The sequence below is a fragment of the Mytilus galloprovincialis genome, chromosome 3 (genome assembly GCF_965363235.1).
Source record: "Mytilus galloprovincialis chromosome 3, xbMytGall1.hap1.1, whole genome shotgun sequence".
Classification (NCBI taxonomy): domain Eukaryota; kingdom Metazoa; phylum Mollusca; class Bivalvia; order Mytilida; family Mytilidae; genus Mytilus; species Mytilus galloprovincialis.
In genome coordinates, this window is record NC_134840.1 from 24,679,114 (window position 1) to 24,699,545 (window position 20,432).

General features: G+C 32.1%; 1 long non-coding RNA gene across 1 annotated transcript in view; it reads left to right on the forward strand.

Moving 5' to 3' along the window:
- LOC143067488 (uncharacterized) overlaps window positions 1-20,432 on the forward strand; it is a 49,333-nt gene that overhangs the window by 21,349 nt on the left and 7,552 nt on the right. The window lies entirely within an intron of this gene.

A 20,432-nucleotide genomic window follows, 5' to 3' on the forward strand; every position in this document is an offset into this window, starting at 1 on the left:
GTTTCTTAAGACATTTTGGTTGAATTAAATTGTCAACACGTGGACTCTGAAGATGAAATCACCAAAATAAACTGCGACGTAAAAAGCGTTTTGAAAGTAACCAATCGCTCGAAACAGAAGTAGGATAGCACGAGATGATACATGCGTATGTGTTTGCTCAGGGTTATCTGCACACACTCCTTCAAATTATTATTTGTCAAATAAAGTACCCCATTTGTAGTTGATGTGGTTTGTTTTGTTCCTTTAAGTATGATGATGAAAGCAAATGTTGGATAGCATTTTGAATGCATTCACAGCTTGTCTAGATTTAGATCAACATTTAATGTTGGCATGTCTCTGGGTAATTTTCAGATTTACACGTTACTGTTGTTTAAACTTTAAATCTGTTTATAGTTTGAGACCTAGGTTATCTAGCTAACAGTTGTTGTATCATTGTTTTGTTTGTATGCTGTCTCATCAACGCATACCTCACAATCTGTTTATTCATCAGAAAAATCAGGCGAAAGAAGATAGGACGATGAAGTTGCTACAAATACAAATATCAGATATACAAAACAGTTACTTGTCTGTTACAAGTTATTAAAAGAAGAAAAAAAAATGGAGAAAAAATTAGTAACTCAACAACCAATCTCCCCTTTATCACAAAAAATATCATTGTTGATTGTTTGATAATAATATCCTTTTAGTCTTTCAATCTGATGAAGTGTTGCGTTTACTTTTGAGAAAAAACAACTAAAAGACTAACATTTACTTCACCCTTTAGTCTCAATAGATACCAGTATGTAATAGAAAATAAAGAATGAAACAACTCATTTATCATATCAAAAGGCAATAAGAAAATTAAATTTCCATAATTGATTACCCCAAAGAATAGATGTTTAATATACCCCTTTAGTGCTGTTTAACCTGAACATGAAAATCAACGAGGGAGATATTTTCATTCAACAACTCAGTTTTGCTCGGTATGCATTTGTCTCAAGACAAATACATATGTTTCAAATAAACAAAATGCCTTTTCTTATAATCTATAGAAAATTTCCTTCGCAGTCTATAAAAGAACATCTGCCATTATTATTTCTATCACTTTAAAACTATTCTACATAAAATGGAGATGTCCCATGATTGAAAAAAATACCACTACTAGTAGAAAGAAGTATAAGATACAAAAAGCAAGTGGATGCCAAAATTTGAATCCAGCGGTTTTAAATGAGCTGGTAACGTTAACCACAAAAGTTCTATCCTCAAAAGTCTGTTGAAAACAATCATAAAAGATACCTGGGGCCGTGTCAACGAAGCTGTCCTAGGACTAGGACATGTCTTAGGATGGTCTTAGGACACGTCTTAGTCCTAAGTCAGGTTAACGAAGGTGTCCTAAAATAAGATATGTCCTAAATTTTGTCCTAAAGTTAGGATATAAAAATAGATGTCTTAGGATAGTCCTAAAAGTTACGATGTCCTATAACGAAATAAAAATAACAAATATGGCATAAATTCATTAATAAAAATACTAATACAATAATAAACTAGTATAATGTTATAAAAAATAAACTAATTATACAAAATTTTTCAATATTTTTTAAAGATTCAATTGTGTTACATTATTTTCAATTTGTAGACAAATTTGTTATTTAAAATGCTTCCAGATAGAAAAATAAAAGCGTTCATAGTATTTAGCTTGAGTTTTGGGAATAATAAGCATATTACAAGACATTTGTGTGGGTGTGCTAGAACTTACATTGAGATATTGCGGACAAGTCATTTGGTGAAATTCTTTACTATTAACTAAAATTGCTTTTTTGTACACAACTCTATATGAAATGGACATCAAGAGAAAATCTCCAAAAAGTATGTTTGACGATGTCATATCGTTACGCTCATACATTTATATGGAATAAATGGGGCTGTCCTTTTTGCTTAAAAAATACTATCATCATGAGTAACATTTTTTGCACCTAACCAAACGGTACCATGTTAATTTTAATGTGGGGGGAAATGACTTCCTTTTACTTAATCCTTATTCAATACATGCAATGAAATCGAGTGGACACAAAGACAAAACAATTTACATACTAACATTAAATTCTAACACGAATCGAATATCTCATTTAAAGTTGTGTGACTATTTAGTTTTGTTGTCGTATGCAATTCATTTATATTTTTTTGTCGTGTATAATAACGTTCTACAAGTATTACGTTAAAACTTTTATTTTGTATAAATTGTTTTCCATAAAAGAGTCCTCCTTTCTGCCTCTACACATATAGTGAAATAGAATAAAAATATATGTCATTGAATTCCCTACATATTTTTTTCAATTAAATAAATGTGTTAGGATGGTCTTAGGACCATCGTAGTTAGGACTATTCTAAGATAGCTTTGTTTTACATCGTAAGACATGTCTCAGACACGTCCTAAGACCATCCTAAATAATGTCCTAAGACATATCTTAGGACATATCCAGGATACTTTCATTGACACGGCTCCAGGCTTAAATTTTCGTACGTCAGACACGCGTTTCGTCTACTTAAGACTTCTAGTGACGCTCGAATAAGTCAGTTAATAGGCAAAATAAAGTCCAATAAATTTAAAAACAAGGAGGACCTAAAATTCCAAAAGGTTTTGCTGAATACAGGTAAGGTTAATAAAAGCTAGTGTAAAGCTACGTATACGTTGATTATGTACTCCTAGACTAGACTATCATTCAGTACAACTCATGTCATAAACTTTCTGAGAATGGCATGATCATGTGTAATTCCAGAATATAAGTATCAACCGGTTGCAAGAACAAAGGTGTTTAATAAGTGAAAAACAATTATTATTATATTTTAAATACAGTAACTACTATATAACCCCAAAAAAGAGTAACTGGTTAGCAAGTACAAAGATGATAAAATTTCAAATATTTGTATGACTTTATAATTGTTTGCTGCAAAACGTATCATGATACGTCAATACCATATGTACCTGTTCAATCTTTCAAAAGCATACACATAAAACATATCAAGTAGACTACTGAAGTTAATGTTAATTATACGGAAGTTTACTGTCTTACATTTTAAAATATATTATAATGCCAAACTGCAGTTCCAGATTTTTTTCAATGTTTTTTCACATGCAAATTGTACTTCTATACTTAATCAAATCTTGTAATTATCAACATTTGTAGCCCTTACCAATAAACTTTATGTGAAGGCATGGTCGCGTGACAGGAAAACATAACAAATCTTGTCGTAATTTTCTCGCTGTTGTTGGTAATTTATTCTGTATAACAAATAATTCGAAGAAACGCAAGGAAAGGAGTATGTCAAAAACAGTCATTCTGACGACGGAACATAAACAATGTAACAAATTCAGAAGTAAACACATCAGCTTTTATAGACTTAATATGAATATGACTGCTTCTGCACTATACAATGTTGGGTTATTACTTTATCATTTCTTAGTTTAATAATAGGAAAATGCATTATCCCTATTTGCTCTTGGACGAACACATGAAATTTAACAGATGTTGGATTTAATGAACATCGTAGTCTATGTCACTCAATTGGATTTGGCAATGTTTAATGGATGACATAATAATTATATAACACTCTACAAATGCTCAAAGATTGTTTTAGTTAATCTGAAACACTGGTTTCAAGATAAGTTTGTAAAATGTATTTCGATGTCAAATATATGCTGTGAATTAATTGTATTGAGTATCGTGTACTTGATGTAAATGGAAAGCATTTCTGTCAAATCTTGAAAGCTTATTTGTTCGTTGTACAACTCTTTGATAAAGTATGGAATGCGTTTATTTAACAAATCAAATACTTCAGAACATGTTCTGTTATTGTATCAGATAGAAATGCAAACAACACTAGTAATCTGGTGCTGTTGTTTGGTAGAAGCATATGAAGACTGAAAAGAACACTTCGCACACATTAACACTGAACGTAGAGATCGCCATTGCAAATCACAAGTCTCTCACTATGTGTCTTCTCACTTAAACAAGAAACTTTATTTTTTTGTTTGTTTTATATCTGTACACAGCAAATATTTAACAACACACAGTTGTTATCTGCTGACTTTAAAGTGCTCTTACTATATCTTAATGGGAAAAAAACTCATAAATAAAACCAGGATTGAAATTTTGTATTTGCAGCAGATGCATTGCCATTAAAGCGGGAGGTTTGGCATACCACAAAACCAGGTTCAACCCACCATTTTTTTTTCTTCAAATGTCATGTACCAAGTCAGGATTATGGTCATTGGTATATCATAGTTCGTTTCTTTGTATTCTACATTTTAATGTTGTGTTTCTGTCGTGTCGTAGTTTACCTCTTATATTTGATGCGTTTCTCTCAGTTTTAGTTTGAAACCCGGATTTGTTTTTTTTTTCTCAATCGATTTATGAATTTCGAACAGCGGTATACTACTGTTGCCTTTATTCATGCAACTCTGACGCTTGAATAAAAAAAAAATAAAAAGGCAAAATAAATTACGATGTTGAAGTTTTTTTGTGACAAAGCAAGTAGAATAATGCCTTTTACAAGCTACTTTAATATCCTTTTAAGTGTAATTTTCTTACGCATCATAAAATTCCTACACTGTACACATGCATATGGATATTTGCAGAGTATGAATATTTGGTAAATTTATCTATCATATGATTTTTTTCTCAATAAGCAAAGAAAAATCAATCTGTTTTATGAGTGTATGAAAATTAAATACATATGTTTCGGTGAAATTAAGTATTTAATAATACTATAATATCTCAGTTCTGAATCCATACAAACTTTATTAATTCGACAAATATTCGTTGGAGTTTAACTAAGGGATATATATAGGAAATAAAAGCGATTTTAAAAACGAACGTAAAATATTTTTGGCCTTTTAACGTTGTGTGAGTTTTTATTATTCACAGAAATAATTTCTATCGCGTGCAAACGATACATTAAAACTGTTACAGTAGTACTATTTCTGTGAACTTGTAGCAGTGGAGTATTGTTAATGTCGGTCATTTCCTCCGAGATGTTATCCTTAGTTGCCATTGGCTATAGTACATTATCGTATATTTTGGACAACCATCTTGAACACATGCTAGCAGCTTTTGACAGCTTGCTTTCAAAATTGCCATTCATTTAAAATAAGTTGACAGTCATATACAATTGCACTGCTGGTGTTGTTTAAAAGTTGGCAATAGTCATCAGGTAATTGTTGATGATATTGAATCATGACTCGTGTACATTCTCAATGGAAGAAATTAATAATGAAATTTATTTTATCTAATAAAATGAATAAAACACTCAAATACCAAGTTTATATTTATTTTATAAACCTAAACGGAATTAGGTATATGGGTGGGTGGTTAGGGTATGGGGATGGTACACACATTGAACAGTGCAGCATGCACGTACACGAATAAGAATTATAATGGGGCAGAGAATGCCATTGAATACAGTTAATACTAAAATAATCAGTGTTTGAACAGGATACTCGAATGGCATGCAATAGGCGTTGTTAAAATCGGTAATTTTGATAAACACATGCAATTTGATGTATACTGCAAAACATATGCCTTATTTTACCTTTAAATCTAAAATATTTCCCAAAATAAAAAAAATATATATATAGAGACATAATATCAACGGTCAACATACCATGTTCTTACTCACAGCGTGACATCATCCACTTTTCGCTTTTATATCAAAATCGATTATATTTTCGTTCTTTTTTTATTTTGGATCTAACAAGACGGGAAACAAATGAAAACTAATGTACACGGACCTTCGACGCAGTTCTATTGGTGTAGGATGTGGAGCTTCACATAAAAAGATAATTTCCTTATTTTCTTTCTGATCTGTTTTCTTGGCAAACAACATTTAAGGATACCTACTTAAATATTATCCGCATTTTTTCTTCCTCAAAAATCTGTAATTGTATTATTTGTATAAAGAGTCTAATGACATAAATAAAGGAACTGCTGCTGAGATCAGTGTTCTGTTGTTACGTTTATTTCCTCTTACAGTTGATGTGTTATCCTCGGTTTTATTTTGTAACCCAGATTTGTTCTAGAAGAGAACAACTACCATTTTCCTGACTTTTGTGGCTAGCAAAACCTCGTGCATTTATGACAGTGTTAAATATAACACTAAAATGACAACACTAAAATGACAACACTAAATGACAGGACTACAGTACAAATAAATGCAGGAACATTCAGGACAGCGAAATACATAATAAACATTACAATAGGACATTTCGACATGCTAATAGTTATCAAAGCATTATCAGTTTTTGAACAGGATACACGAATGACATGCACTAGGCGTTGTTTAAATCGTCAGTTTTGATAAACACATGTGATTTGAGGTATCCTGCAAAACATATACTTTATCTTACCTATAAACATAAAATATGTGTCAAAATAAAGAATTTATGTATAGACATAACATCAACGGTCAACATATCATGTTATTACCCACAGCATGACATCGTCCGAAAAAACGTCAATTTTTCGTTTTTGTTTTAATATCAAAATCGGACATTCGATGCAATTCTATTAGTGTAGGATGTAGAGCTTCACATAAAAAATGATAAATTTCATCATTTTCCTTCTGATCTGCTTTCTTGGCAAGCAACATTCACGGATACATTCCAAAATATGGTCCGTTTTTTCTTCTGCAAAGAACTGTAGTTGTATCAATTCTATAAAGAGTCTAATGACAATTATTAAGGAACTACGGTTGGGATTTATATCCAATTTACATATGTAGTATGTACTGTTAAGATATGAACTTATATGCTAGGGTGAGCTAAATGCCTTAATTTTGCTAACATTTGAAGTATTGCAAACTTGATACCCAGACAAGATAAATTGGGATAAACATTCACGCACACGATTGTTTGTTGTGGGCTTTATTATATTAATATGAATTTGAAACTTAAATAAGAGAAAAGTCAGTATAATAAATAAATAAACATAGCTTAGATTGAAATAGGGCAGATTGGAACCCCTCGAAAAGACATTGTCCATCGCCGCAGTTGACAATATTTTTGCGGGGTAACAAACTGCGTTATCACCCTTAAAGCTATGTGTTATTAATGTGTTATTCAAACTTTCAAAACAGCAAAATATTGTGATGAAAAAGGTACAATATCTCAACTGATAGAAACGTAATCATAATCTGATTGTAGTTATATTCCGGAATATATGAATTTCAAATACATGTATAAATCATATGTTTTGCTTATAAATTTTAGTTCAAAAACTCTACTTTATGTTTATTTAATGTTTCAAATTTCACATGTTTTTGCGGTTTTCTGAGTGTTCGTTTCATACTTCATAGATTTAATTTTGATAACCTTACTAGTAATGAGGATTTCAATAACTAGCATTCATCATTTAATCATTTAAAAACTTCCTATTCAAAAGATATTTTAAACACGGTTGTGTAAAACTATTTTTAAAAGGGCATTTTACAATTGCCTTCATTTTTGTGCACGCGGTCGTACTCAATTGTCTGAATCAGAGAAAAATTACGAAATCCTCCTCAAAATGTTTCTCGTTGATTCTTAGAGCAGAAAAAAAATAGAAACACTTTTAGATATTTTGATGATATATCGGCTTTCAATAATGATGACTTCAGTGTGTACAATAAAGAGTTTTATCAATAATGTAGTCATTTTTATAAATTTCCTGTTTACAAAACTTTTGAATTTTCGAAAAACTAAGGATTTTCTTATCCCAGGCATAGATTACCTTAGCCATATTTGGCACAACTTTTTGGAATTTTGGATCTTTAATGCTCTTCAACTTTGTTCTTGTTTGGCTTTTAAATATTTTGACATGAGCGTCACTGATGAGTCTTATGTAGACGAAACGCGCGTCTGGCGTACTAAATTATAATCCTGGTATCTTTGATAACAATTATCCTGCTGAACTGACTTTTGATAAGGCAAATACTAACAACGAACTGAACCTTTTCCTAGATTTTGATATGTATTCCTTGAACGGGAGGCTTAAGCCAAAATTTATGATAAAAGAGATGATTTTTTATTTCCTACTATTATTTATCCATTAATTTTTAGATGGTGACGTTACCGTCATTATCTGATGGTGTTCATGTATCTCGCTTGTGAATGTAACAACGCATTTGATGCCAATAAAAGAAATATCTGGATAACTGAAAATATATTACACCAGGGTTTTCGATAAATAAACTAGTCAAAACGTTAAATTAGTTTCATCATTGGTACAAAGACATCATTCGTAAATACAAATCAACATGCAGACATCTAATATACGCTCAGGTATTTCATATCATATTTTTATGGTTATATTCTAAATATCCTAAACAAAGCACAAACCTGCCGTCATTCAGCTAAGAACCTACTCAAATCATCCAACATACTTATTCAGAAGGAATATACTAACGATACTGTTGTCAGGTCATTTAAGATGGCATATTTTGATATTAATATTGATTCACTGATAGGATTAATTCATCAGAAATTAACACATTTACTCTAAAACCAGTTTTTGGCATGATACGGATTATGATCTTCTCATAGTTTATATAGTTTATGATGGTATGATACTAAACCCCCAAAGGGAGGGATTGTTCTTGATTTTCATATAATGAAGACATAATCTTTCAATCAGTTGAACTGAGGTTTTGAGCTGCATGTCTGTAACTGCTAGTCATTTTTCTTAGTTTCTTTTGTTATCTATTCTGACATCGGACTCCGGTTTCTTTTCAGCTGAGTTTTACTATGCGTGTTGATTTGTACTCGTTGATTCTACATTGGATGGATGTAAAGGGGAGGGTTGAGATCTCACACAGCATGTTTAACCCCGCCGCATTTTTGCGTCTGTACTAAGTTAGGAGTCTCTTGCCATTGTTTGTCTTGAACGTTTTTTTTTAATTTTAGTTCATTTATGTGTTTTAGAGTTTAGTATGACGTCCATGTTTACCGACCTAGTACACATTATTGTTTAGCGGTCAGCGGATGCCTCTGTGTTGAAGGCCCATTGGTGGCATTGGCTGTTTTTGCTCTTTGGTCGGAATGTTGTCTCTTTGACACATTCCCCGTTTCCATTCTCAATTTTATTGTTATGGATTAGTAAACAGTTCACTATATATCTTAATCAGCTTTTGTTGTATTGCTATTTAAATTGCCGAATTAAAACTAACTTATTAGATTTTGATCAGACTAACGTGTTGCAAGAACAATTATTAGATAACCGAATTAGTTTGTTTTTTTATAAAGTCAGATACGATCTTGTAAAAATCAGAGGTTTTTTTTTACTAGATTTATCAATAATTTTGTGGAACTTTAATCTATGATTCAACAATAATGAGTTATTATCTTCTTGTTTTTGAAGTGCATCTTTTCCAAATACTTAATAGCTATTTTTGTGGAAAACAGAGTTAAGTATTTATAATAGTTATTTTTTTTTCGATAGTAGTGTAAATAATTGGCTATTTATTGAAGAAAACAAAAAATGTTCGACTTTTGCATTTAAAGTACATTGTGTTCGTGTTATAGTGATATACATTAGAAATTGTACACGTTTAAATTCCTGTCCCTCACCGATATAAGAACATAGTAATTAGTTTTGTACCTCGTGGCAAAACATTTTTTGTTAAATAGTTTCAGGTATACAAAAGATCAATTCCTAAAAAGAATCAATATTTTGTCTAAAAAAACTATCCTAATTTCAGTTGTCATGTTTATATACAGATTTTTGTACTTTTAAAACCTCAAGCACAGCTTAAAAAGACAAGTGTACCAGATGTTGGTACTTTGGAATCACGGAAACAAACGTATAATAAGAATATATGAATAAGAATATCAATTATTCCAATCAAGGGCCCTTTATGGGCAGCATGACATGTACACATAAAACAATTCAGCATAATTTGAAACAGATTTTTTTATATACATCGAAATGATACATTAAAAAGTTTAGACAGATTTTATTAGCTCCATTCTATATAAATCATATACATCTAATTCCAGGCATGACCAGGACCATAAAATCATTACAATTATCATTGTTATTACATAGTCATTAATTTACATTTCGTCTAACATCTAGACATGTAATAATAAGAATAAGAAAGCCGTTTCCAACTGTTAGATTGAATTTTAGTTACAAATATATAATAAACAGGTTTTGAAAACTTGTCAAAGAATTTGTTATTTTGATTCACTACATACAATAAACAGTTCGCCATCTATTAACACAATTTTATAACTATCAATGATAATCAAAATGTTGTTTTTGATATAATGATACCTGCAATCTGATCTGATTGTAAGTTACGTAATGTCTTGCTTGTTAACTTACAAGTTAATAATCATTTGGGATGTTTCCGAAAAAATGAACTGAAATTATTGGAGAAGTATTTCAGTGGAAGCTGGAAATCAATGGTCATATCTAAGTGATAAAGTGTTTTATTCAAATACACTGGATCCATATCACTTACAGTAATTGTACAACTGTGCAGATGTTATTATCTAAAAAGTTGATCTGGTCTGACTTTCGGGCATAATTTTTACCAGAAAAGAAAATTTATGAAAATTCCAAACGGCTCCATTGCTTTAAAATAACAACCAGGATTTCCATCTTGGTGTTAAAAGCCGGTGTGTTTAAGACTCACCCAAATGTTTAAAAAGCTTTTTTTGTGTACACTTATTCAACTTGCTGTACGGTATAACAGCAGCAAACATGTAAATATTTTACTAAGATGTTTTGATCCCGGTCCTTATAACAGTTACTATAACAGAAATCGATTGAAACACATTTTTCTAGTTTAAAATTGAGAAAAGAAATGAGGAATGTGTCGAAGAGACAACAACCCGATCAAAGAGCATTGGGACAGGCGCAAAAATGTTGCAGGGTTAAACATGTTTTGTAAGATCTAAACCCTCCTTCTATACCTCTAGCCAATGTAGAATAAACAAAACAACAGCAATACGCACAGTAAAACTCAGTTTAAAAATGACAATGATTCATAAATTAACAGAGTACTACTAGCAGTTACTGACATTCCATCTCCAGACCTCAATTAAACTGATTTAAAGATTTATATCTTCATTATATGAAAATCAAGCACAATCCCTCCCGTTATGGGTTAAGTATCATACCATCAAAAAATATACTCCAACAACTGTTCGTATATATAATTGGCGCTAAAAATTATCTACTTTTTGTGTTCCGACTGGAAGTTTGATGTATCTTTTTCTTCGTCAATACATTTGGGCGCTATTGTAAATACGATCACGACTGTCTTCAAATTGATAAAATAGTTAATTGTTAAGCTAAGATAACAATCAATCTCGTTCGCGTTCAACAGTTATTGGTATGACCAAATTTTCTTGTCTTTTATTGTTGGTAATATGATATGTCCAATAGTTTAGACTAAATACCCTCCTTCTCATTGTAGATGTTAATCGTGTGTATACAGTTATTTCCGAACATTTACAAAATATGATTTTAGAATCTATTACCTGAAATAAATAGTATTGATGTATGATTTGTTTCGAAATTTCTTAAATTAGTGGTAATTAGTAAATTCGTAAAAAAAAAACGATTCCCTTTTGCTTTATGGAGCTCGTGACTAATTATCCTTTGATCTACAGCTACCTTAATTTCACCATCTCAAGACTAAGTTATAGCTGATGATTTCCATTAGCACAACAATATTATTCAAAGAATGTGGGACAGAAGTGAAAGAACAATCTGTTTTGTCTCTTTAATTTTTAGATTTAATTTCGAAGTAAAATGCAAATTTAAAACTTTTTGAAACTTTCTGTAGTCAATTTTCACAAAAACTCCATATGTTAGCAACAGTTTTTTTTGGGCCACGTAAATCGATGATAACCATAATGTCTACAATTAACAAATGGAATATGCAACTCGCCTAACACGGAATATCATAATTATTCCTCTGTTTTATGATGTTGGAGCGATCACTTATCTTCATTTACAAGAATTGGTATGACCATATCAATTATTAACAACAGTAAATACTAAATCATTCATTGTTACTTCAATGTTCTGCTACAAATAAACTCATAATTAAATGGGCATTCAAAAAATCAGAATGTGAATATATATGTTCAAACTCTTTTAGGTCATTTTTTAGTAGCAATAAACAAAAAAACTATGTTAATTGGACATGCTTTGATACTATATATGCCCTTGAATTTTTACTAGATAACATTTTTGTTCGCTTTGGGGATTCCGTATATCGTCAGATTATCGGAATTCCAATGGGGACTAACTGTGCACCACTTATTGCGGACCTGTTTTTGTATTGTTATGAGTTACAATTTATGACAAAAATAAGCAAAGACCCATCGAAACAACATCTGATAAACAAATTTAATAATACTTTTAGATATTTGGATGATATTTTGGCTCTCAATAATGACGACTTCAGTATGTATATTAATGAAATTTATCCTGTTGAACTTACTTTAAATAAAGCTAATACTAACAATGACCACTGCCCTTTTCTCGATCTTGATATCTATATCACTAATGGAAAGCTGAATACTAAAATTTATGATAAAAGGGATGATTTTTCATTTCCTATCGTTAATTATCCGTTTTTAGATGGTGACGTTCCCTTGTCACCATCTTACGGTGTTTATATATCTCAACTTGTACGATTCGCTCGTGTATGTAACAATGTTTTAGATTTTAACGAGAGAAATTTATGTATTACTGAAAAATTATTACACCAGGGTTTTCGATATCACAAACTAGTCAAAACATTTACTAAATTTTATCATCGGTATAAAGACATCATTCATAAATATAGTTCAACATGCAGACTTCTAATACGTTCAGGTATTTCACATCCAATTTTTTATGGAAATATTCTTTATAAAGCACAAAGGTGTCAGTATTCACCTCAGAAACTTACAAAACCTTTGAATAGACTTATTAAGAAGGGATATAATTACGATACTGTTGTCAAGTCATTAAAGATTGCATATTTTGGCGTTAATATTGAGTCACTGAGAAGGTCTTTGCATCGGAACTAAACACATTTATTCTAAAAATAGTTGTTGGCATGACACGGGTTATGTTCTTCTCATATATGTTATGATGGTATGATACTAAACCCCTAACGGGAAGGATTGTGCCTGATGTTCATATGATGAAATCATAATCTTTCAGTCAGTTTTATTGAAGTCTGGAGCTGGCATGTCAGTTAACTGCTAGTAGTCTGTTGTTATTTATGTATTATTGTCATTTTGTTTATTTTTTTTGGTTACATCTTCTGACATCAGACTCGGACTTCTCTTGAACTGAATTTTAATGTGCGTATTGTTATACGTTTACTTTTCTACATTGGTTAGAGGTATAGGGGGAGGGTTGAGATCTCACAAACATGTTTAACCCCGCCGCATTTTTGCGCCTGTCCCAAGTCAGGAGCCTCTGGCCTTTGTTAGTCTTGTATTATTTTAATTTTAGTTTCTTGTGTACAATTTGGAAATTAGTATGGCGTTCATTATCACTGGACTAGTATATATTTGTTCAGGGGCCAGCTGAAGGACGCCTCCGGGTGCGGGAATTTCTCGCTACATTGAAGACCTGTTGGTGACCCTCTGCTGTTGTTTTTTATTTGGTCGGGTTGTTGTCTCTTTGACACATTCCCCATTTCCATTCTCAATTTTATCATCATATATATCAGGATTAAATTTTATATTTACGCCAAACTCGCGATTCGTCTACAAAAGACTCATCAGTGACATTCGAATCCAAAAAGTTTAAAAAGGCCAAATAACGTACGAAGTTAAAGAGCATTGAGGACCAAAATTCCTAAAAATTTGCCAAATACAGCTAAGGTAATCTATTCCTGAGTTAGAAAAGCCTTAGTTTTCAAAAACAGTCTTATTATAATGACATAGTCTTGCATTTTCTATACCCTGTGTATTGGGTCGAATGATCATAGCCGAGTTCTTTTGTAATTTTGTACATATATACAATATATATGCTTCTTTTTTTCATTTCTTGTACGTAATTAGTGAAATTTTAATACATAATGGCAAATTTTCAAATGCTCTGATCCTCTTACATTCGCTGATGGAGACAAAGGAATTTCGCTGTTAAGTAAATGAAAATGTATTGATAGGGATAGAAAATCTTCTCATGTCTCAACTTTAAAGCATGTTTCCCTTGTAAAACTGACAAAATATAATTATCAGTATGCCGACGTCACACATTGGCGTGCACCAAACGTACAGAGAAAATTGACAACGTCAGTATACGTTACTTGTACGCAAGAGAAACGCTAAGCAATCGTTAAACGCGCGCTGCATAAGTTTGAAGTACATCGAAATACAAAGGTATACGCTTGGTGAACGCTACAACTCGTGGAAATTTTTATGCAGCATAAAAATTTTCATCCAGCTCAAACGTGTGTCTAGCGTATACCTGTACGCTATACACACGTTATATATACGCTACAAGCGCGTTTAACACGCTACAGATAAGTTTGAGACACTTTTAAGGCACGTTGTATACGCTCAAGATCGTTCGACTTTTACTAAAACGTATGCATGTGTGTTTGCAACAAACACCCCATAATAGAACGTCCAAGACACGACTGGAACGCGTCTCAAATATGTTCCTCGAGATTTTTTTTCCTTCTTGGCGTGCATTCCATCTACGTTAGACAAACGCCAGACAATACGCCGACATACGTTTCTTGAACGCCCGATAAACGCTTAGGTACGCTTCTCGTACGCCAAATACACGCTTAAAGCTCGTTGTGCACACATTACAGATATTATTAACAGGTTAAATGCATCCAAAATTACTAGCGTATTGGCAGCGTACATGATTTGTTTAACACGCCGTCGTTCGTCGGAGCTATACGCTGATGTGTGACGCCGTATTATAAAACGAATATAAACATTTTATTAACTTATAAGTAAGTAAACGATTAATTCGTATAGATACGGAGGAAGGACAAATATAATATGCTAATCATAACTGCACATTGCATTTGAAGGCATTTTATTTTAAAAATGAACGTTTGACAAGTCTTTTTATGTAAAATTTGGCATCGAGAAAGATTGATAACTATATAAAAAAGAAGATGTGGTATGATTGCCAATGCGACAACTATCCACAAAAGACCAAAATGACACAGACATTAACAACTATAGGTCACCGTACGGCCTTCAACAATGAGCAAATCCCATACCGCATAGTCAGCTATAAAAGGCCCCGATAAGACAATGTAAAACAATTCAAACGAGAAAACTATAGTTCATTAGATAAAATTAGTAGCCGAAAGGCAAACTATAGTTCTACTTGAAAAACACTTTTGGTTTTGGTTAATTGCACTGTGTCTTCAAATATTGAAAGGTCAACAACTCAAAATTTGCAAAAATCTGTCATTGAATTTTGCTATCTTTAGACGTTTATAATTTAGTTATCTATTTTAAAATAAGTCATAATCGTGTTAAAACCTTATTTAGCTATGATACAATGAATTAAGCAAATATTAAAAGACTTTTTAGAAAATGACACTGATGTGATATAACTTCATGTGAAATTAAAAGTGGCTCTTCCTCTTTGAGGACTCTCCTACAAAATCTAGTAAACTTAACACTCAAGACTTTTTATTTGGATTTATAACCTTTATATTGCTGTAATAATAAACTTTAAAAACCTGATATTAACGTTGAAACCAATTAAATGCAACAGTAGTGTACCGCTGTTCGAAAGTCATAAATCGATTGAGAGAAAGCAAACCCGCGTTACAAACTAAAACAAAGGGAAACACATCAACTATAAGAGGAAACCCATGAAAGAACAGAAACACTGAAGTGAACAAAAAACGAACGACAATGCAACACACACATAAACGAACTATAAGATAACGACTGCCATTTTCTTGACTTGGTACAGGACATCTTAAGGAAAAAATGCTGGGTTGAACCTGGTTTTGTGGCTAGCCAAACCTCGCGCTTTTAAGGCAATGCTTTGAATATAACACTAAAATGACAACACAAAATGACAGGAATACATTACAAATAAATGTAAAAATATTCAGGACAGAGAAATAGACAAATAAACAATACAATAGTCCATTTCGACATGCTAACAACAAAATAAAAACGAACACGTAAAACAACACAACAGAACCACGAAATGACTTTCACAGGACTCAATCAGTACCACTAAAGTGATGTCACAGGTTTTCTATTGATACTGTAACTATGGCATTAGATACATTTTATATCAATTACAAGAATATTATTATTGAATTGTGTTTATTCTACAATTAATTGTATTATCTAGATATGTCAGTAGTTCTTCTAAATAAAAATGTAAAAGAACAAAAACAACGAAACAAGAGAAACACTGAAGTGCAATAAAAACAAACGACAATGCAACACATACAGAAACGAACTATAAGATAACAATTGCCATTTTCATGACTTGGTACAGGACATTCTTAGAAAAAACAATGGTGGGTTGAACTTGGTTTTGTGGCTAACAAAACCTCGCGCTTTTATGGCAATATTAAATATATATAAAACTAGAATTATATCATACATGACAGGACTACAGTACAAATAAATGTAAGAACATTACATGACATTTCGTGAAAGGAAATACAGGACAGAGAAATACACAAATAAACAATGTATCCAAATGTCTTTTAATAATATATTAATGTCCGAGTGGATTAGTTACTGTTGTTGGGTTGGTGTCTTTACAAATCTCGTTCTATTTTTATCTTTTCTAAATAAATACATATCTTTTATTTGAAATTAAAAATCGTTTTCAAAACAGTGTGGACGAGCCAGTTTCTTTGCGATCTCATGTCATCAATTGACTAAGTCAGATTAGGTGAAAGTGAACGTTCGTCTTTATAACGCCTTCTAATCACGTCGAAATGAGAGGGCGTCACAGACGATTTTTTCGAAATTTATTCTGTTGGGTCACCAAAAGTTCTCAATGCCTTCATCAAATGTTTTGAAAAAACAAACACAGGAATTAACCTTGTGTTTCACTAACATTGATTATTCAAACATTCCATACGGGCGTGTTATATAGTTACAATGTATATCTTGGTTATTATCTTTTTCGGACGTCATATCGATTTCTTTGGTAATTTTTTTCAATTTGTATCTTTTAACTCTTATCTTGTCTTAAATTTTGTTTAAGACCAAATCTATGATCAACTTTCTATAATTCTGCAAGTACCAAACATTATGATACACAAAATTTACGCTATTACGGTCTTTTCGTACTTGAACGATATTGAACTGGAAAAAGCTATTTGGACCAAGCCTTGTGAAATTTGAATGAATTTTATGAAACAGGTTAAGCGTATAGTTTGGTGTATATCGGAAACTGGAACTTTTCTGCTAACTACCATAGATGTAAAAAAAAAAAACTTGACAAAAGAAAAGTATAAACGACAATCACTGAATAACAAGCTCCCGACATAGAACAGTATGCTTATTATGATTTAAATTTAATCAAAGTTGTGTGCAAATGTTTCAGATCAAGTTATAATTTCATTCTGATTAAAAGAAGAGAGGACAAGAGGTCACTTATAATATCTATTTTTGATCAATTTCATTATACAATTTTACAGAATGTTGTTCGTATTCATTATGAAACTGAATAGTTATCAAAGGTACCAGGATTATAATTTAGTACGCCAGACGCGCGTTTCGTCTACATAAGACTCATCAGTGAAATGTTACAAAGCAATTTAGGAATAGTCAATGAAAATGTATTCCTCAGTGGAATATTTTGAAAACAAACAAAACAATTATGATTCATTTTTTCCAAATATGGTCCGTTTTTGAGGCATCATTTATTCAAAAACTTGTAGCCCGATCGATATGATACCCATCCCCTTACGGGAGGGATTGTGCTTGATATCCATATGATTAAGACATAATCTTTCAATCAGTTAGATTGAGGAGTGGAGCTGGCATGTCAGTAATTGCTAGTAGTCCTTTGTTAATTTATGAATCATTGTCATTTTGTTAAGTTTCATTTATTACCTATTCTGACATCTGACACGGACTTCTTTTAAACTGAGTTTTACTGTCGATATTGCTGTGTGTGTGTGTGTTTTTTTTTTTTTTTTTTTTTTTTATCTGCATTGGTTAGAGGTATAAAAGGGGAGTTGAGGTCTCACAAAACATGTTTAACTCCGCCGCATTTTTGTGTCTGTCCAAGGTCAGGAGCCTCTGGCCTTTGTTGGTCTTGTGTGATTTTTAATTTTAGTTTCTTGTATACATTTTGGATAGATAAAGGAAGATGTGGTATAAGTGCCAATGAGACAACTCTCCATCCAAGTCACAATTTATAAAAGTAAACCATTATAAGTCAAGGTACGGTCTTTTAACACGTAACTTAGGCTCACAACGAACAGCAAGCTATAAAGGGTTATCTAAAATTACTAGTGTTTAACCATTCAAACGGGAAAACCAACGATCTAATCTATATAAAAAAAACGAGAAATGAGAAACACTTATGAAGTTAAGAGTGCAAACGGTTAAGTGCGCACTGTCATATGTTTTGATCATTTGTTTCTAACATGCGTTTACAAAGTTCACATAAACTTTGACAAACTATGCACTCTCTATAGATACGCCTACAGTGTGTCGTTCATCGTTTGTTAGTACAAACGCTACATTTGTTTCTAACTTCAACCTGGTTAAAAGATTTTTTTTGTCTACGTTTGTAAAAATTCTGTCTACCAACAACATGATCATGCATTATTGAAAGTTCAAACAGGGCCAGTAAAGACTTACTAAACGATGTATTTGTTTCTACTTAGCGTTTAGAAAACTTTGTGTGGCGTTTGATTTTGTTTTCTAAACGATACAAATGTAGAAACAAATACATCGTTAACAGACTTATTACAACTCTAAAGAAAACATCGTTTAATCAGGTTGAAATTAGAAACAAATGTAGCTTTTGTACTAACAAACGATAAATGACAAACTGTAGACGCATTTTTAGCGAGTGCATAGTTTGTCAAAGTTTATGTAAACTTTGCAAGCATATGTTAGAAACAGATGACCAAAACATGTGCGCGCTTAGTCGTTTGCATCGTATATGTTATAAAGAAATGCGTTCTGAGTATGACGTCCATTATCACTGAACTAGTACATATTTTTGTATATGGGCAAGCCGAAGCACGCCTTTGGGTGCAGGATTTTTCTTGCTGTATTGCCAAAGAATCAAATATATCTGAGAAACAAACCTTATACGACATGCGCACCTTATAATTATTGTTGTACATTAAATACAGTTTAACTTTACCTCTATTATCGTATCTGAAAAATAGACCAATTCTGAGACATTTAACATTGACCAATAAACCATGAAAATAAAGTCAAGGTCAGATGATACCGACCAGACAAGTATATATACATTACAATCATTCCATAAAACAAATAGAGTTCTGAACCATGAATATAAAATCAAGGTCAGATTAATATTACTACAAGATAGACAATAACTTGAAAATGACATTATCAAAATGATTGATTTCTTTATTGACAACTTATTTGTTACGTTCGGAGGACGCGTTTTTCAACAGACAGTCGGCATTCCAATTGGAACCAATTGTGTACCTCTTCTTGCCGACTTGTTTCTTTATTATTATGAGGCTGACCTCATACAGGAACTTCTTAGGAAGAAAGATAAAAAGTTAGCAATATCCTTTACTTTCCACTATAAATGATGTTCTCTCACTAAATAATTCAAAATTTGGCGACTATGTTGAACGCATCTATCCCATCGAACTAGAGATAAAAGATAAAACAGATACAGTTAAGTCGGCCTCATATCTTGACTTACAATTAGAAATTGACAATAAGGGTCGGTTGAAAACAAAATTTTACGACAAAAGAGATTATTTTAAGCTTTCCAATTGTGAACTTTCCATTTCTAAGTAGCAACATTCCAGCAGCACCTGTATATGGGGTATATATCTCCCAATTGACACGATATTCCCGTGCTTGTATTTCCTATCATGATTTTCTTGATAGAGGGTTGCTACTCACAAGGAAGCTATTAAACCTAGAGTTCCAGATGGTAAAGTTGAAATCATCCCTTCGTAAATTTTACGGACGCCATCACGAGTTGGTTGTCGGATATGTTCCTTACGTCGTAACTACAAATCCCCACCCCTTTCATGAATGTTAAATACCGAATAAGACTACTTACCGCATTTGTTATAACATGAGGAACACGACACTGAGGTGCCACATGTGCAGCAGGATCTGCTTACCCTTCCGGAGCACCTGGGATCACCCCTAGTTTTTGGAGGGGTTTGTGTTGTTTATACTTTATTTTTCTATGTTGTGTCATGTGTACTATTGTTTGTCTGTTTGTCTTTTTCATTTTTAGCCATGGCCTTGTCAGTTTATTTTC